The sequence below is a fragment of the Ascaphus truei genome, chromosome 8, assembly GCF_040206685.1.
Source record: "Ascaphus truei isolate aAscTru1 chromosome 8, aAscTru1.hap1, whole genome shotgun sequence".
NCBI lineage: Eukaryota > Metazoa > Chordata > Amphibia > Anura > Ascaphidae > Ascaphus > Ascaphus truei.
In genome coordinates, this window is record NC_134490.1 from 11138030 (window position 1) to 11159379 (window position 21350).

General features: G+C 41.7%; 2 long non-coding RNA genes across 2 annotated transcripts; both read right to left on the reverse strand.

Moving 5' to 3' along the window:
- Positions 1–9555: 9555 nt before the first annotated feature.
- On the reverse strand, positions 9556–12173 carry LOC142500881 (uncharacterized). The gene is made up of 3 exons (XR_012803329.1): positions 11997–12173; positions 10510–10557; positions 9556–9733 (listed from the first exon to the last, which is right to left on the reverse strand). It is a non-coding gene; the product is annotated as an uncharacterized LOC142500881 (long non-coding RNA).
- Positions 12174–18772: 6599 nt separating this feature from the next.
- LOC142500882 (uncharacterized) lies at positions 18773–21350 on the reverse strand. Its single transcript, XR_012803330.1, has 3 exons — positions 21175–21350; positions 19671–19718; positions 18773–19050 (listed from the first exon to the last, which is right to left on the reverse strand). It is a non-coding gene; the product is annotated as an uncharacterized LOC142500882 (long non-coding RNA).

The window sequence follows — 21350 nt, forward strand, 5'->3', positions numbered from 1 at the left end:
GTCCACAAAGCTCCTCCATGAGCGCACGCTGTATAGACAGCGAGGTTGCGCGAGGCAGCAGGTAAGGTGGGAGTGCGCTGCAGAGGAGCGCTCCCCTATTCCTTACAGGGCATCAGGCTCAACACCATGATCACCCGTTATAAATGTATAAAGTTAAAACAACTGAGTAGCACGAAACACTGAAATAATCCTGATTCTTTGATCTCAGGCTGGACGGTTACTCAGGTATGTACTTGATACAAATGACTCGTTCAGGAATTAAAAATGGCAAATAGGCAACATATATTAAATTGCTGTACTCATACTCTTCAAACATTGAGTGTTGGCTTTATTTTTTTTAATGTAATTATAATGAAGAAATTATGCCATTAGGGATTAGATTGGGTTGGCTGTGTTAGACCAGTTATGGTGGCCGACATGTAAAACAAATATACATACTGTAGATCAGTGCACTACTCTTTTATAAAACAAAACAAAAAGATAGGACATCAGTACTCCAGGTAATAATAATGAACAGTAGCTAATGTGAATGGTGCAGTAGGGGAAAGGGCAAGACAAATACACAAAAAGAGACTGGTATACACAGAACCCAGATGGGCCAGTGATATGATGTCAGTATTAATAAAAACTATTTTAATAGTAATGTAACAATAAAAAATAGGGTATTAAAAACTCCTTTTTTTATTTTTATTGTTACATTACTATTAAAATAGTTTTTTATTAATACTGACATCATATCATTTCATTATTAGTGGATGTTTTTTGGTTCTGTACCTCTTCAAGCTTCTATATTATGTGACAGGATGGCCGTGGTAAGTGAGGAGACAATACGACTTTTCTGGTGAAATAGTGCTGGTGGATTTATTTGTCCAAAAAGGGTAACTAAAACAATGGGTACTCTGTCCCTTTAAATGAAACAAACGTAAACAAAAACCTAACCCCGGTCGGGGCACTGACTAAACAAAAGTGGAGACTATCTACCTGGTTGGCTAGCTAACCTAGACCAGCCCAACAATGTTCCACAATACCAGTTGGCTCCTTACCTGGGAGCCTTATTCCCCCTTGGGGCAGGATCAATCTGAGCAGCCTGGGTCTGTCTGTCAACACTCCTCTGTCTTCTCTCTGTGCCTGAGAGAGACTGCTGCCCCAGAGGCATTTCCTCTTCCTGTTTTAAAGCAGGTGAACTAGTTTAATTTGAATCACCTGTGGACTGCTTAATAAGCTGGGTTAACCCCTCGTCTACTGGAAAGCATGCATACTGCCATCTCCTACTAACATACGCAGAGTCAATGACCCTGTCACATATCCCCCTTCCCAGCGTAACGTTACCAAGTGGAGCGGCCTGTGCACCGAGACTGTGCACCCTAGAGAGTGCATCAGCATTACCGTGCAGTATGCCTGGCCGATGTTGGACTGTGACGTTGAAAGGTTGCAACGACAGAAACCAACGGGTAACTCTCGAGTTCTTTTCTTTATTTCTATGCATCCACTGTAGGTGTGCGTGATCTGTATTGAGATAAAAGACCTGCCTAAAAGGTAATACTTCAATGTGTCTGTTGCCCACTTTACGGCCAAACACTCTTTTTCTACTGTGGCATATCTTTGTTCGCGGGGACACAATTTGCGACTTAAATAGAGGACCGGGTGTTCCTCTTCTCCTACAAACTGGGACAGTACTGCTCCGAGACCTATTTCGGAGGCTTCCGTTTGCAGAAAAACTCCTTCGTAAAATCCGGGGCTACCAAAACTGGGTGACTACAGAGCGCTGTACGTAGGTCTAAAAATGCGGTCTCCGCATCACTGTTCCATTGACAACATCAGGTGCCTTTGCCTTTACTAAATCTGAAAGCTGTGCAGCCCGGGTTGCAAAATGGGGTATAAATCACCTGTAGTAACCTACAATGCCTAGAAATGTCCTAACCTGATTTTTTTTAAGGGGACGGGGCCAATTCTCAATGGCTTCAACTTTATTGAGCTGAGGTTTTACTGTCCCTCTTCCCACAACATAGCCAAGATATTTTGCTTCTGCTAGGCCGACTGAACATTTAGCTGGGTTGGCTGTAAGACCCGCCTCCCGAAAGGTTCTCAACACTGCCTCAAACTTTTGTAGATGTGAGTCCCAATCTGGACTATGAATTACCACATCGTCTAAGTACGCTGAGGCATAGTTCGGGTGTGGGTGTAACAACTTATTCATCAACCTTTGGAAGGTTGCAGGTGCCCCATGAAGGCCAAAGGGTAAGACAGTATACTGGAAAAAGCCATCAGGTGTGGAGAAGGCTGTTCTCTTTTGCTGAACTTGTTAAGGGGATTTGCCAATAACCCTTTGTAAGATCTAAAGTGGTTAGAAAACGAGCCCTCGCCAACCTCTCAATTAACTTGTCTACCCGCGGATAGGCATTAAACTTCGAAACTTCATTGACTTTTCTAAAGTCATTACAGAACCGTATTGACCCACCTGGCTTAGGTATCAAGACAATAGGTCTGGACCATTGACTATGGGACTCCTCAATTACCCCTAACTCTAGCATCTTCTTTACCTCTGACTGAATAGCCCCTCTTCTGGCTTCTGGGATCTTATAAGGTCTTATCTTAACGGCTATCCCCGGCTTGGTGACGATATCATGGGAAATCACCTTAGTTTTCCCTGGTACACTGGAAAATACACCCCTGTTCCTTTTTACCAAGTCTACAGCTTCTCTGTATTGTTCAGGAGTGAGTTCTGCCGATATTCGAATGAGTGGATCCTCCCCTTTCCCGGATTTATTAGCTACTACATCAGACATACCTCTCTATCCTTCCAGGATTTTAATAGATTTATGTGATAGATTTGCTCTACCTTCCTCCGATCTGGCTGTCAAATTTTACAATTCACTGGGCCGACCTGTTCTAGAACTTCATATGGCCCTTGCCAATGTGATAACAGCTTGCTTTCGGCCGTGGGAACAAGCACCATTACTCGGTCCCCTGGTCGTAAGCTGCGAACCGTAGCCTGTCTGTTGTATAGGTTCTGTTCGGCCCTCTGTGCCTCTTCTAAATGTTGTCTGACTATGGGGATAATATGCGCAATGCATTCTTTAAAATCTTCCACAAATTGGACGACATTTTTCCCTGGAACAGCTTGTTGCTCCCAATCTTCTTTGAGGCTATCCAGAATCCCTCTTGGGCGTCTCCCATACAGGCGTTCAAATGGGGAAAACCCTGTAGAGGCCTGTGGCACCTCTCGGATAGCAAACAAGAGATAAGGCAACAAGGTGTCCCAGTTCTTCCCATCACTAGCCACTACCTTTCTCAACATCATCTTCAGAGTTTTATTAAATCGTTCTACCAGTCCGTCCGTTTGCGGATGGTAAACAGAGGTTCTTAGGGACTGTATTTTTAGCTCTACACATAAGTCTTGCATAAGCTTAGATGTAAACGGGGTACCCTGATCTGTCAAAATTTCCTTCGATATCCCGAGTCGGGAGAATATCTGTAACAATTCCTTAGCTATAGCTTTGGAGGAAGTATTACGTAAAGGCAGCGTCTCTGGATAGCGAGTGGCATAGTCTAGGATCACTTGGATGTATTGATGACCCTCGGCAGATTTCTCCAAGGGACCCACTATATCCATGGCGATCCTCTCAAATGGGATCTCAATAATAGGCATAGGGATCAATGGGGCCCTCAAACTTGGTCGGGGGGCTGTCAACTGACACTCGGGACAAGAGGCACAGAATCTTTTTTCTGCATTATATATCCCTGGCCAGTAAAATCTTTTTAGGATTCTTTGCTGTGTCTTCTCTACTCCCAGATGACCCCCCAATAAGTGAGAGTGTGCTAGCTCCAGGACCTTCCTTACTAATGAACTGGGTACTAGCAATTTTTCTATTTCTTGGCCCTCCTCTTGGCTCACATGGTATAACAAATCATTTTTAATACAAAAATAGGGATAGGATTCCTTGGTTGTTCCTTCTACCGGGACCCCATTAACTTCTACCGCCTGGCTAAACCCATTTTTCAACTGGGGATCATTAGCCTGCTCCCTACCAAAACTAGTCAGGGAATGTTCTAGACTTCCAAAAGCCTCCTCATCTGGAGTTTGGCCGGTTACCTCCACAGGTGACTCGGACACCTGAGCATCAACAGGCCCTGTCTCGGACAACTCCTCTCCCTCTGGTCTCCCTCGTTAGGAGTAGTAACCAGTGCTAACTGGGGTGGGGGCGTACCTCTTTTTTTTTTCCTTCCTACGTTCTCGTTTCGATTTAGGGGTTTTAGACACCTCGGAGACTAATTCAGGATCTGTAAATGGAAAAACCTCATCCGGAATAGGATTGTTTAAGGTGAGTTGTCCTCTGATCAGGGTGTCAAAACCAGGGAAAGTACAGCCTAACACTAGGGAATGGGGTAACTGTGGTACAATTGCTGCCGTAGTTTGGATGACTTGCCCCTCGACTTTCACTTTTATCAGAGTCGTGGTGTACTGAAGCGTACACCCATGTACACATAATACCCGCAACTTCTCACCCTGGTGTAACCGGAGAGGCTTAACCAACTTCCCTGATACCAAGTTAACATTACTCCCTGGGTCTACCAGGGCGGAGATTGGTTTACCATTTAAAATCACCGGGGTGAGGAAGTTGTGGGTACATTTTCCCTCGCGGGTCATACCTACCACTCCACAAAATTCAGACTTCACAGAGCCATACGCACACTCCATTGGCTCAGACAACTGTGGGCAGTGAGCCTTAATATGCCCTGCCTCCCCACACTCAAAACAAACAATTGGCCCAGTTCGTTTTTGAAACTCTTTCTGAGATTTAGAGTTTCTGTCCCTATCCGGGTTTTCTTCCACCTGCTCAAATCGTGTGAACGGTCGTGGGTCCTGGTGCCAGCGCTGGCCTCTACCATTCATGTTGGGATGTGGGTTGTGGTTTGTGCGAGGGGAGCGTGACAGTTCACGGGTAGCCAGAAAATGCTCCACTGCGCCTACCATGGCATCACAAGTGAGGGGATCTCCCTGCCCCACCCACTGTTGAAGGTCATGGGGTAATGCTCAAATGAAGTGGTCCAACACCACCATCTCAAGGATCCGTGCCGGGCCATATACCTCTGGTTTTAGCCACTTGGACGCTAGGTGAATCAAATCCCACTTCTGACACCACGTGTGGCAGGATGGCCGTGGTAAGTGAGGAGACAACATGACTTTTCTGGTGAAATAGTGCTGGTGGATTTATTTGTCCAAAAGGGTAACTAAAACAATGGGAACTCTGTCCCTTTAAATGAAACAAACGTAAACAAAAACCGAACCCCGGTCGGGGCACTGACTAAACAAAAGTACAGGCTATCTACCTGGTTGGCTAGCTAACCTAGACCAGCCCAACAATGTTCCACAATACCAGTTGGCTCCTTACCGGGGAGCCTTATTCCCCCTTGGGACAGGATCAATCTGAGCAGCCTAGGTCTGTCTGTCAACACTCCTCTCCTCTGTCTTCTCTCTGTGCCTGTGAGAGACTGCTGCCCCAGAGGCATTTCCTCTTCCTGTTTTAAAGCAGGTGAACTAGTTTAATTTGAATCACCTGTGGACTGCTTAATAAGCTGGGTTAACCCCTCGTCTACTGGAAAGCATGCATACTGCCATCTCCTACTAAATTACACAGAGTCAATGACCCTGTCACAACTATTACATATCCTATTAGTGATGTTGAGTGCAGACAAGTATGGAGGTTCTGACTGGACCACTGGCCCACCTGGGTTCTGTGTATACAAGTCTCTAATCTATTCCTATACAATATACTAAGAACAATATTCATTATTGGTCCTGAATGTATTCAATGTTATGAACATTGAATTTCCTATGTGGTGTTTTGCCATTTAGACAATATGTGTGTAATATAATATCAGATTAGAAGAGATTGATTGTTCTTTAACTTCAACCAATTGGTAGCGTTGGCATCAAACTATAGACTCTGTTCTTTCTAAAGGAGGAGATTCACTTTGTGGCTTAACGCACCTGATCCGGTGTAAACTGCCATTCAAGTCAATAGCACTTAATGCGGGATTGGGTGCATTATCCAGCAATAGACCTTAGAGGACGATTTACTAAGTTTAGTATTCAATATAATGTGAAGCTGTTTTTCCATGTCAGGGACGCTCCTGGGCTCCATTCATTTGAATAGACATTACTGCATTGTTTACCCTGCGTTAACCACTTCTTACCATATTAAATACGACCCTAGGAGAGCCAAAATATATAGCAGTTTTAAACTTTTAGGGCCTCATGCTATAAGCGTTTATAAGTCACTTATCGACCACTTATCGCCCAAAATGCCAACTCCGATTCAGTAAGCGTTGATAAGTGGGCGATAAATGCCTGAATCGGCAAAAAAATTTTGGACAAAATCAAATCGCAGACTGAGCGGCGATGAGCCACTTACCGATGCTTTTGGGAATGTTCATAAACACGCGCGATTCTAGTAGTCGCGAGTAGGTTATCGCCGCCTATCGCAGCCCTAGAATGGCGATTTTCTCCCCAAATCCAAACGACAGAAAAAGTTGGCAAGTTGATGGGGAGAAGCGTCAATAAGGCAGCAATACGGCACTTAGATTTTTTTTTTTTTGCATTTTTCCTGCCTCGGATTGATGCCGGGGGTTTCCGGAGCTGATACCCATTGATACCGGCACCGGAGACCCCCGGCATGCATCCGATGCAGGAAAAATGCATTTTATATACACATATTCTATATACTGTAGAATAAAGCCCTAGAGCTGTGTAATGTTTGGCTGTAATTTGTATTTAATCATTTTGTTTTATTCCTTAAAGACGGGGTGTGTCCTGTTTGAATTATGATTATTTCATAAGTATTTAATCGATTTGTTTTGTTGATTGAGGACACACCCTATCCTCGTCTAATAGCAAGATTATTCCAGAGTGTTTCATGACCTGAATGTTTCTTCTACAGGTCTAATTGCTAAATATATATTCATCATGGAATTGATTACTTCTAGATAAGGGAATGAGAAATACATTACAGATATGTGAGTGTATAGAAATTAATGTTTTATTAGGATGGGTTAAACTATTTATTATACTCAGAAGTCTGTTAAATCTTGGCTACTAAAGGGACTTTGCCTAATTATGTAACATCCGTTAGTTTTCCTCGATTTAACGTGTATCCTGAAAGCTAATGATATGCAAAAAGAACGGCCGTTCGCAAAACTAACGTCGTTACATTACCTATATGAACGGGGATAATTGTTGCGCTGAAACGCATTAAACCAGTGGTGCGCAAATGTCATTTGACACCCTGCATTGCCATAGAGACGCGTGGACAAGAAGCTGGTAAGTAAATTTACAGAGGCATCGTGCTCTTAGCACGGGCCTCTGTAACCGCCGCGCGGCCCGCACCCCCCCCAATAAAGTCTTGCGCCTCCCAGTTTGCGCACCGCTGCATTAAACAATGCATATGCTCATTGGGAAAAAATATAAGGTTCTTTCGAATTAACGCACATGCGGTAGTGACGAATAGCAGATGTGCGTTACCTAACATAAAGAACCCTTAAGCGGCGAGGGCATGATCAGAGGGTCCCCCTTGACCTTTCCCCCCATTTCTTCCAATAGGCTTACCTTAGGGCCGTGGGTTAGCACAGCGGTGCACAAACTGGGTGGCGCGACGACCAGGGGGGGGGGGCGAGATTTTTTGGGGGTGTCGCAGGCAGTTGCAAATGTCCCACGCTCTTCCCCAAGGCATTTAAATTAAATTAAATGCTGGGGACCGCGCGAGGCCTCTGCAACCTCTACTTACCGGGATTCAGCCGGCTTCAGGACGCGTGACCATGGCAATGCTGCAGGGTCATATGACGTCATGATTGTCCTGTAATGTGACATCAAATGACACCATGGGTCACGTGACATGACGTCACATGACCCCGCTGCATCATTTGATGCCGAGCTAGGTAAGGAGGGGGTAAAGCAGGGGGGGCACCCCAAAAAAAGTTTGCACGCCCCATGGTTAGTGCATCATGTGATGGGGGTCTTGATGGGGTAGTTTGAAATAGGCAAGCAGGTGCGGGAAGCAGCATTCCGCACCCCACTGCTGTTGTTCCCCACCCGCCCTCCCCCTTGTTGATAATGTTAAATTATTATGATTTAATAAAAAAATATATATTAATATATAGATATAGTAAAGGACCGAGACGTGTTTACATGTTATTCTCCAAAAATATTTATAAAAAGGAATAATGAGAGAATAAACTGTGTTACAGGTTGATTCAGTTTTTCATGTGTATTTTCGGGCTTGTTGCCTCTGTCATGGTGGCTTGTTGTGGGGGGGGGTGAGTTATAAGTAACCATGCCAGAAGGGGCTTTATGGGACGCTAATGCCTAGTGGTGGCAATTAGTGGTGAGAGGACAGGGCCCCTTGTGCTGTGAGCACCCGGGGCCCATTCTCCCTGGTGGATCATCTTAGCGGACAGGGCTGGGCAGTCCTTGGCTTGGAGTTGCGGGCCATGGTTGAATACATTTGGCCTTTAACAGTTGGGCAGCATTCTTGCAGGGTTAGTACTTACTGTTGTCTGTAATGACATTTAATGGAAGCCATGGCCGTTTGATTACCAGAATGCTGTCAGTGTATTAATTCATGGGTATGCTAAAGTTCTTTTTTGGGGGGGAGGGATGAGTGACTTGCAGTCTCTGAGCTGAGGTCATGCCCATGAGGACATTGCTATGTCAAATAAATACACATTACAAACTGAATTACTCAGCCATATAGGCTAGGCAGTTCAACTTTTGACATGGTTGAGCAGGAATCAACCTCTGCTGCTGGTAATGGTACTCCAGTTTCTGATGCTTCTCAGAAGTCTGAAATTCACAGAAGAGGAACTGGAGATCCTGATAAATTAAGTGGTAGTCAATCGCTCCAAATTATTAGGGACTTTCTGCTCACGCTCCATCACAGCCAAGAAACAGAGGATTTGGGGCAGGATCCTCATCGGCATCAATGCCCTGTCGAATGCAGTCCACAGCGTGGACATGATGAAGAAGCGCTGGGCAGACAGCAAGTGCAAGTACAAGCTGTCTGACTATGCGGCCCACACAAGGAAGACAGGCGGGGGACCACCTGCACCCCTTCATCTCCCCCATATGGAACAGCACCTGAGTGTGGTTATTGTGACCTCCCATATAATGGGACTACCTGGACTTGTGGACATTGATGATCTGGAGAGACCTGGCAAGTGAAAATAAAGACTCTCCAGGGTCCAGAGGTAGCACATATACATGGATCACCCCAAAAGAGAAAAAAAAGTCATATAGTGCAAAAAATGTGTGATACATCTGAAGGGGAGGGGATCTTGGCGCTTTCAAATGAACTACTTCCAGAGAAATGTTGCAGTTTCCTCTTGCATTACTGAAAGTCAGTTGAAAGTAAATAAAAATGTTTTATCTGTTATTCCATTCATACAGTATATTGAATAAGATAATACTTTATGGCAGTATTGTCAACTCAGTTAAGTCGACATATATGTCTTAAGTGAACAATGCCAGTAGAATTGATTGACTTTTACAGGATAATCAGAGAAGGTATGATTAACTTGATTTTATTAAATAGATACTGTAACAAGGTCTTTCAGGCGGTGTCTTGGGGTAGCAGAAAGAGGACAGTTTGTGACATTGCGATCCTTTCTTCTTAACACTTCTTTACACATTTGGGGTCCTGGTGAGGGTGACACTTCTGTGGGGCTGGCTTGCACGGATCTAAAGAGAGAGCGGACATAAAGCATTAGCAGGAGAAGCCTCTGACATCACTGAGAAGACTGATAGCATTTTTGATTTTTAGATTCATTGCACGATCAGGTTGTGGTACATATTAGGGGACCAACCTCAGAGTTATTCATAGATTACATGTCTGTGTACAGAGCTTTCTAACTTTGCAGGTCTCGTCTTCACCTGTACTTAGTTACTGATTTTAAGCTAAACATTTATGATATTCTACATTCGCTTTGATAATAGTTTCCACGTTCCAATCCACGTCTAAGAAAGGTTAGAGGATCCCTATCATATCGTTCCAAATCTTCCTAATAGAAGAATTTAAATGTTAGCCAGCATAGCTGTATTATTGAAATGTTAAAAATAAAAAGATGGTAATTCTAGGACTATCATATAAATATCAGATAAAGAAGGTGCAAGTAACCGAGGGTCATTTTAACCCTCTTAGAACTGCGGAGAACCTGATTGATCATTGTTCTTTTAGTGACCATCACAGTTATATAATTTGGAGAGTCCCACCCTTACCTCCCTCTATTTTTGTACGTAAAGTGTATCTTGCCTTATAACTAGATCACTACTATACAACGGCCTTATCATGTTGTGAGAAACGGGAACATTGTTAGTTCCTTCATTGAAGAGAAATGCAGCAAGGACCCTCTATCTGACAATGGCATTTATTTTATTTTATATATGGTTACTTCTATGTGTCGAGTGGTTACATATATATGTGTCATTAGCACAATAAAGCATGAGGTTTCCAGTACCTTGGCATTGTGGGGCTGGTTCATGGCAGTGTGGCTTTGGCTTGCAAGCTGAAAAAAGGAAGAAAACAAATATATATCAATTATTGTTTCTGGAACGGAAAGTGACATATGTATAAATACATTAAACAGTTGTGTCCGACTCTTCACACCACATGTACTACCTTTACAGGTGTGATATGCTCAGAAACATGTAATGATGGGATTTAGAGAGTGGTAGTCATGCAAGTCCCACAATTATACCACAAATGTACAACAAACATACAGCAGAGTTTTTTTTTATTGTAATAGAACCACTTTTACACCCTCTAAACTATTCCCAAAACTTACACCCAGAGCTACAGTGTTAATCTCTATAATGATTGCTTCTCGTTTAATTAATTACCTACGGGCTATTACACTATTATGTATAATATGTATTGCAATGTCAAATCTTGTTTAACTGCTAACATTAGTTAGAAATGAGTATAAGCCAATTTATAGACTTAGTTTCAAACCATACACTCTATTCTCTCCAATAGAACTTAATCAAATTGCACGAAGATAAACCATTTTGCATCAATCTAAATGTTAATGTTTCAGTTTTATCTCCAACTTCTCCTTACATCCAACATTTCACCCATTGCAAAATACAATCAGTGTGTCATTCCCTTTGGATGTTTAATATTTATTTATATCTAGAGATGGGTGAATTTTTGAGCAGATTTGAATATGCCGCGGATCACTGGTTCCTTTGGTCCGTGGAATTCTGCGGATCAGTCTCAAAAATGGTAATTCGCAGTTTGCTGATTTTTTTTTTTAACACCGACAATCTATCCGCGGATTCTACAAACTGCTGATGAATTTCAAGAATCCAATCTGCAGATTCAAAAATGTCACCTGCTGATTGCTGAATTCACTGATTAAATTCTTTAAATTCACCAGTTGATTGTATCCAATGGCGGTTTTGGATTTATCCACGCTGATTGAAACTGTAACAATCTGTTGTTGGATTTTGTACCACAGAACGGATTTTGAATGGTAAATTCAGAAAAATTAGGAAACTAATTTGGACTGGTTCACCCACCTCTATTTATATTTATATAAGGTAGAAGAAGTGGCTCAGTGAGTAAAGACACTGACTTGCTCCTTGTGACCTTGGGCAAGTCACTTTATCTCTCTGTGTCTCAGGCACCAAAAACATAGATTGTAAGCTTCATGGGCCAGGGACTGTGCCTGCAATATATCTCTGTAAAGTGCTACATAAAACTAGCAGCGCTATACAAGAACATGCTATTATTATTATTATTATTATTATTATTATTATTATTATTATTATTATTATTATAATAACTATTGTTGAAAAGTGAAAACAAATAAGAGAAATCCTGGTTCAACTTATTTTCAAGTGAACATACAACAGTAATTTTTAAAGAAAAATCCCCAAAATCCATTCACCATATTTACAGTATTAAACAAATAAAGAATAAAGTCTAAGACATGATACTCACGGTCTTGGCATTGCTGTGGTGGTGGGCATGGTTTGCATGGGTCTGGTTTGCATGGGTCTGGGCATTGTTTAGGATGTCCCTTGGTTCCAGACATGGTTATCTCGGGTAGAGTTCAGTAGACTTTACTTCAGGAAAAAAGGAAGTGATGGATTCTACAGCTGTGTCTGGTCTGTCTCATCTCACCTCTTTTATACACAAAGGAGTGAGAGCCACATGTCAGTTATGAAACATTGTTCTTCCTGGTGGAGTCATTTACATTCCTCAAAACCCTAAAAATAATGACATTGTAAGTATTTGCATGTCATTATTTTGTTTTATTTCCTTGAGTACCGGGTGTGTCCTATTTAAACCAGCACTTCCAGACTGAATTACAAAAACTTCCATCCTCTTATATGTCTCATTGGATGATTCTACTAATGGAATGACCATGTGCAACATTTCATTAATGAGAAGAGAAGGTATTTATTAATGTAGCCCTCTTTCCCCCACCCTAAGTGAGACTGGCATGGGTAGGTGTATCTGACTACTTATCAGTGTGGTGTTGAACCTGTTTGGCAACCAGGAGGGCTGAGTTTCTGCCACAGGGAACCTGGGGTATATACTTACACTCGGTGCAGCGCCTCCACTGATGAGGGATCCCAACGTGGTGGGAGTGTGCCCTCACCAGAACAACCATACAATAAATACACACAATGAGAATAAACAGTATTTTCTGAGCATGAACTGTAACTTCAATGAAACTCTCTTTGAATAACATCAATACATAATTACATCATATGAATAACATTGCAAAACCCTGAATCATCCCATCACCATCCCCTCAGCCCACATTTCCATCATTGCATCACCCTCTGTCCTTGGTGTACCAATGTGCCAGGGCACTAACCTCTGAGTGTCCACCAGCAATAGAGTTAATATGAATGTGAGGGATAGCGCTTCCCTGTGTTGGGGCCCGTTGGTGCACTTAGAATACTACTTCCCTGCTCATTGTCCTAACCAGGATAATCCTTGAATGATCAACCACTCCGCAATGTGATCCCACACCGCGTAGCACGGCTCTCTGTAGAACTGGATACACACGCTGACTCCCCAGGGGAGGGATCCCCAGTCGGATGATCCCTTGAGAACAGTCTCTGCTATGGAGTCAGATATCCTTTCAGCTATCATGCTGTACTGACAGGCAGGCACTGTCCTGCAGCAGCTCTCTCTATCTCTCTCTGAGTATGGTGAAGGAGTCCCTGTTTTAAGGCAGTCCCTATAACATACAGTATTCCTCTACAGTGGCTCAGGGACTAACTGGGCCCTGTGGTATACCTCTACCCTAGTCCCTGAATGCAGAAGATCTCTTACTGTCGATTCTGTCTGATCCCAGACTCTGGCAGTTCACCACGTGCAACTGGCACTGGTAATATTACATAACACTGTGTAACTTGGAAAGCAACCGCCCTTCTTTCTATGAGGGTCCTTTCCCTGACATAGCCAAAGCCAACTACTCTGGCTGCACTGCAAACAACACTGTTGCAAGACCTGAGCAAGGGTTATAAGGAATGAAAATTTAGTGCTAAAATGGAGTCCATGGAAAAGATGGCGAGAGAAAGCTATTTGAGTAAACGCTCTGCGACTGTCGCCATACAGTCTGCATACAAAGAGAGGGTCACCCGATGCAGGGGAAATCTCAAGACCACGCGGTCCATAGAAAGACTGTACTTGGAAAAAGTCCTCCTCGAGCAACTGAGGAGTGCTGATCTCAAGCACCTTCTGGAGGAGACACTAATAACCGGGAGAAGGGTCTCCAATCCCAGCGGGACTGAGGGTTCTCATACTCCATCCACTCTCATTCGAACCGCAGAGATATCTCAAGTGAGAGTGGAAGGATGGGCCTTGGACATGGTAAGCCCGAGCTTCCCACAAACAGCGTAGGTCTGTAACAGGAACTTATCACTGTTGAGAAAAACTGTCTCTACATCCAGCAGTGTGCTGGTTAATTACACAAGTAATCAACCAGACTCCATCTGGCTGATTAGGAGTGTTAGAAAAAGCCTGATTTAAGAAACAGGAAGGAGATTTCCTTAGCCCACAGCTGGACTGACCAGAGGAAAAGATGTCTTGATTCACACATAAGAGCTGCATGCTGACAGCAAGACAAGGGGACAAGGGGACACTGACATTTCCATAGCACACAAGGGTGTGGACCCAGGAGAGCAGAGAGGCCTTCCCCTACAGCTACAAGAACAGATAAGAGACTTTCTTCTTGGACTGTTGAAGGTGTGTGTGTGTGTGTGTGTGTGTGTGTGTGTGTGTGTGTGTGTGTGTGTGTGTGTGTGTGTGTGTGTGTGTGTGTGTGTGTGTGTGTGTGTGTGTGTGTGTGTGTGTGTGTGTGTGTGTGTATGTGTGGTGGTAATTAGCTTAGCTACCCACCAGCTAAGGTAATACAGTAGAACAAAGTTCTGGTAAATAGTGCTCTAATGACTGTGGTAACTAGTCTGAATAAGACAAACAATACACGTAATCTTGATTGAAGAATTTCCTCAAACAGGAATGTGCGAGTGTACAGTGGCGGCTGAGCTGACTCTAATGCGTCCTCCACCGCAGTGCACGTGCAATGCGCGTGGTGACGCAGTTTGTCCGCGTGTCACTGTGACGCCGGTGTCATGTGGCGCGCCCGCTTCCACGGCTTCCCCGGCTTCCCCGACATCCCCTGAAGTTGAAGCGGGGTAAGCGGGGTTACGGGGAAGCAGAAGGGGCACAGCAGGAGCAGCCAGGGGGTCGGGAGGGGAGAGGAAGATGCGCGCGAGGGGAGGGGAGTGCAGGGAGGAGATGCGGCTGGCGCGCGGCCAAGTTCGGCGCTACCCGAACTAAGCCCCGGGAAATTACGGACATTTGTTAGACTGAAAGTGGCCGCAGCAGTAGTGAGTACTGGGTACACAGGTAAGCGCTAAGCAATAAGACACATATATAATGTCCTGGTAGGTGCTGTAGATGAAGGTATAATAACTCCACTAAGTCACTTCCAAGTAGGAATGCATCTCAAGCGCTGACATCCACCATGTGTATATATCCCAGTAACCAATTGAAAGGTAACTCACATGCGTTGTCCTGGTGTTCCTCTGTGGGCATGCATCCAATGGAATCAGTAGAATGGTGACCCCCGAGAAGGTAAGGTGAAGCGGAGCACAGCCGTGCCAATGAGGGATACTTCAGGATAACAGCCGATCAGATAAAAACTTCTTTATTTGGACAACATGGTGCAGACAGGAAAGCTCTTACGCGTTTCACGCCACGATTGGCGCTTCGTCAGAGAGTACAGAGTATCGACTCGGTGCCCCTTCTTGTACCCAATATCTGCCTACCAGAAATGACGCGGTAAGGCATTCTTCCGCCCACCGGAAATGACTCAACCAAGCATTGCATAATCCTGATTTGCTTGAGTCCGTTCACCGGAAGTGGTGTAACAGGACAAGCCACGCTGACAGATCTTTACTAACATAACCAGTTACCATAGAAATGACGTTAGCAGCGTCACCACAGGGTGGGGGATGAACCAAAATTAACATAGGTCGCAAGAAAGGGCACACGTGATAATACCCCGCAGACAATAACAATAACAAAGACTATCAATGCGGGAGTATAATAATATAAAAACAAAGTAAAAACAATGAACAATGTTCTGAGAAAACATAATGTAAGTCTCTTGGATATGTTTAAAAGTATACTTATAGTCAAAATAACAGTAAACCTATTGTAAATACAATAATACTAGTAATAAGCAGTTAAACTATTATATCAGTTAGTCCAAGAATGCCTTTTTCAAAATGTCAAATCTATACAGTAGTTTACATAGTCAATTAAATCTATGAATTGGGGATGCAGATAGTAAATAATAAGTCCCCTGTAATATATAACACACAAAAGAGACTATAATATAGATAATGAATGGAAATATCAACAAATCTATATTAAAAAAATTGTTGATATGAGAAAGATTCAAATAAACCAGATACCCATTAGAGGAAATATAATACTCATATAATAGACACATATAGTACGAAAAATTCAAACTATTTGTAATAATACACAAGTAATCATAATTTAAACTTATGTAAAGGGAGAACATCCTATCCCAAAAAATGTTTCAATTCCCAATCAGTATTTATACCCCCGGGTGATAATGACCCGAGGGTATAAATCCAAAACATTTCTCTTTTATTGAGGGCTGCTTCTCTGTTACCTCCTCTAGCATGTTTGGGAATTTGTTCTAAGGCCCTTAATGTAAAGGTACTAATGGAACCTAATGGACAATTGGAAAAATGCTTAGATACAGGTAAACTAAGATCATTCTTTTTAATAGAGCGAAGATGTTCAGAAATCCTGATTTTTAAGGGACGTATAGTCCTGCCAATGTAAATACTTCCACACATACAATTTAATTTATAAACATAAATTGTTTGATTTTGTATGTTTGTCCCGTATGTTTACATTCAATGCTTGAAAGGGGTATTACATATTTACAATAATTGCAGTTTCCACATTTGTGGAACCCCTTTGGAAAATTCTGTTTTTGTTTATTTCGATTTGATACAAATAGACTTGGGGAAAGATGATAACCAATTGTTTTGGCTTTTTTATAAACAAATTTTGGAGTGTTTCGAACTACGGTGGCCAAATCCTTATCAAGATGTAATATTTTCCAGTGTTTTTCTACAATAGTTCTTATTTGACTGGCTTGATTGCTATAAGTAGTAATAAACAATGGAGTTTCTTCACATTTATTAGTAGTCTCCTTATGTCTCTTTGTCCTAACAACATTGGTTTTATTTAGTAAATCTGAGCGATTAGTTTGTAATGCTCACATATATGCAGTATAAATGTCACGTTCGGAATATCCTCTATTTCTAAATCTATTATTTAGTATCTCTGACTGTTGTATAAACAATTCTTCAGTGGAACATATCTTTCTTTGTCTAAGATATTGTCCCACAGGGATACCACGCAATAAGGGTCTACGATGATTACTGTTAGCTCTTAGCAAAGAGTTGCGGGTATTAGGTTTGCGAAATATGTCTGTCTGAATAGTACAGTTAACATCAATGTACAAATTCAGTGTAGTATATTCTCCACTCCATATCAGGATTTGATCGTCGATATATCGACGGTAAAAAATTATATTATTACGAAAAGGATTAGTGTCACTGAAAATGTGAATATTTTCCCAGTAGCCATAAAGAGATTCGCGTAAGAGGGTGCAAAGGAGGTGCCCATAGCAGTGCCTTGTTTCTGAAGATAATAGTGCTGATCAAATAAAAAATAATTGTGCTGTAATAGAATATAATGCAATCTAATAAAAATGTGATTTGTGGAGTGTGTAAATTAGAAGAATTAAGAAAATGTGTAATAGCTAGAATACCCAATTGGTGACTAATAATGGTATATAAAGACGTAACATCTAATGTTACCCAAAGATAAGTGCGATACCAAGGAATATCTTTAATCATAGTTAACAAATGTGATGAGTCTCTGAGATAGGAGGGGAGAGTTTTTCCCTATGGCTGTAAATAAACATCCACGTACCTAGACACACCATCTCCCAAAGATCCAATACTTGAAATAATTGGTCTGCCTGGAGGGCATTCCAGAGATTTATGGATCTTTGGGACATGGTGAAAAATAGGCACAGTGGGAAACCGATAAAGCAGACATTGTGACTCCTGATTGGATAATACCCGCAACTCTCTGCCAAGATCAACTAATGTGTATAATTCTGTAAGGTACAATGGTGTGGGGTCCTTCTCCAATCTACAATAGAAGTTGTTATCACTTAATTGTCTCATAGCTTCATTGTGGTAATGGTCTTTAAGCATGACCACAACGGCACTGATGATGCCTTACCGCGTCATTACCAGGAGGCAGATATTGGGTATAAGAAGGGGCACCGAGTTGACACTCTATACTCTCTGACGAAGCGCCAATTGTGGCGTGAAACGCGTAAGAGCTTTCCTGTCTGCACCATGTTGTCCAAATAAAGAAGTTTTTATCTGAACGGCTGTTATCCTGAAGCATCCCTCATTGGCACGGCAGTGCTCCGCTTCACCTTACCTTCTCGGGGGTCACCATTCTACCCACCAGTTAAAGAGGGCTGGAGTAAATGTGTTGATATTCTCCAAAACGGAGTAGGTCTTTATTTTGTTTATTTTTAATGTTTTGCCATGTTAAAGGAATTAAGCCTTATTTTAATTTCACCTTAAAAATGGTCTCCTTTGCACACAGTACCTCTGCACACATCTCCTACATTGTGTTACATAATGAACAATACATTGTAGGATTGCTGCTAAAACAATATTTAGTGCAGAGTAGTGTTGCAGTTTCCTCTGTCATTACTGAAGGCCCTATGGAAGTAAATGCAAATATTGGATCTGTTTTTCCACTTTATGGCAGTGTTGTCAATTCAGTTAAGTCAACATGTACGGTATGTCTTCAGTGAACAATATGGTGGCACCCCTTTGTGGACTACTAGTTTAGTATAAGGGGTTAACAGCATTAATGGGTAAACTGTATGGGATCACTCAGGCCACTCCTCTCCTCATCACGTGATGAAGATGACTTGTTAGAGAGGGATAGTCCCACCTTTGTATGTCATGTGACCATGTATGTCACTATAGGGAGTTAGAAGGGTATATGTAGAGATTGTGCCTATGTTCTAGAAACAGGATCTTTAGCATTGTTCTAAAATATACAGCACATCAGAGTATTACGTTAAAGAAGTAATCAGTAAACATAAATAGATTTTAAGATTGCATTCTTTAATCGTGTTGGATTCCTTCATGAAATCCTTTCTTACAGAATGACTGTATGCCAGTAGAATTGGCTTTTACAGGATAGTCAGAAAAGGTATGATTAACTTGATTTTCTTAAATAGATAACAAGGTCTTTCAGACGGTGTCTTGGGATAGCAGAAAGAGGACAGTTTGCGACATTGCGATCCTTTCTTCTTAACACTTCTTTACACATTTGGGGTCCTGGTGAGGGTGACACTTCTGTGGGGCTGGCTTGCATGGATCTAAAGAGAGAACGGACATAAAGCATTAGTAGGAGAAGTCTCTGACATCACTGAGAAGACTGATAGTATTTTTATTTCATAGATTATATTCCCAGACATGGCTGCTTTCCTATTTATCAGGAAGCGTTCTTGATTTTTAGTTTCATTGTAGGATCAGGTTGTGGTAGATATTCGGAGACCAACCTCAGAGTTTTTAACTTTGTACAGTAGGTCTCGTCTTCACCTGTACTCAGTAACTGATATGAAGCTAAAAATATATCATGTTCTACATTCGATTTGATAACCATTTCCTTGTTCCAATCTATCTCAAAGAAAGGTTAGAGGATTCCTATAATATAAAAAAAAATGCAAACTGGTTTCTGATCAGAGCGCACATCTGTAGTTCTGCTCTCTCTTCCGATGGATATGCAAAGATTGATGAAAGACATGAAGAAGTAAGGTATTGCTTTTGTTGCCTGGATGTGAGGTGTGACAGGCAACTTATAACAGACTCTTCTACTAGTTCTCCAAAGGAGGCAGGTCAAAATACATTTAAATAGTAGAAGGGCCACAATAATATTATAATGTAATTTTAGATTTATATGTGTCATTAGCATAATAAAGCATGAGGTTTCCAGTACCTTGGCATTGTGGGGCTGGTTCATGGCAGTGTGGCTTTGGCTTGCAAGCTGAAAAAAGGAAGAAAACAAATATATATCAATTATTGTTTCTGGAATGGAAAGTGACATATGTATAAATACATTAAACGGTTGTCTCCGGCTCTTCAAACCACATGTATTGCCTTTACAGGTGTGATATGCTCAGAAATATGTAATGATGGGATTTAGAGAGTGGTAGTCATGCAAGTCCCACAATTATACCAAAAATGTACAACAATCATACAGCAGAGTGTTTATTTTATTGTAATAGAACCACTTTTACACCCTCTAAACTATTCCCAAAATATACACCCAGATCTACAGTGTTAATCTCTATAATGATTGCTTCTCGTTTAATTAATTACCTACGGGCTATTACACTATTATGTATAATATGTATTACAATGTCAAATCTTGTTTAACTGCTAACATTAGTTAGAAATGAGTATAAGCCAATTTATAGACTTAGTTTCAAACCATACACTCTATTCTCTCCAATAGAACTGAATCAAATTGCACGAAGATAAACCATTTTGCATCAATCTAAAGTTTAATGTTTCAGATTTATCTCCAACTTCTCCTTACATCCAACATTTCACCCATTACAAAATACAATCAGTGTGTCATTCCCTTTGGATGTTTAATATTTATTTATATCTAGAGATGGGTGAATTGTTTGGGCAGATTTGAATATGCCGCGGATCACTGGTTCCTTTGGTCCGTGGAATTCTGCGGATCAGTCTCAAAAATGGTAATTCGCCTTTTGCTGATTTTTTTTTTAACACCGACAATCTATCTGCGGATTCTACAAACTGCTGATGGATTTCAAGAATCCAATCCGCAGATTCAAAAATGTCACCTGCTGATTGCTGAATTCACTGATTAAATTCTTTAAATTCACCAGTTGATTGTATCCAATGGCGGTTTTGGATTTATCCACGCTGTTTGAAACTGTAACAATCTGAGTGTGGATTTTGTACCACTGAACGGATTTTGAATGGTAAATTCAGAAAAATTGGGAAACTAATTTGGACTGGTTCACCCACCTCTATTTATATTTATATAAGGTAGAAGGAGTGGCTCAGTGAGTAAAGACACTGACTGGCTCCTTGTGACCTTGGGCAAGTCACTTTATCTCTCTGTGTGTCAGACACCAAAAACATAGATTGTAAGCTTCACCGGGCCAGGGACTGTGCCTGCAAAATGTCTCTGTAAAGTGCTACATAAAACTAGCAGCGCTATACAAGAACATGCTATTATTATTATTATTATTATTATTATTATTACTATTATTATTATTATAATTATTATTATAATATTATAATAACTATTGTTTAAAAGTGAAAACAAATAAGAGAAATCCTGGTCCAACTTATTTTCAAGTGAACATACAACAGTAATTTTTAAAGAAAAATCACCAAATATCCATTCACCATATTTACAGTATTAAACAAATAAAGAATAAAGTCTAAGACATGATACTCACGGTCTTGGCATTGCTGTGGTGGGCATGGTTTGCATGGGTCTGGTTTGCATGGGTCTGGGCAATGTTTCTGATGTCCCTTGGTTCCAGACATGGTTATCTGGGGTAGAGTTCAGTAGACTGTACTTCAGGAAAAAAGGAAGTGAAGGATTCTACAGCTGTGTCTGGTCTGTCTCATC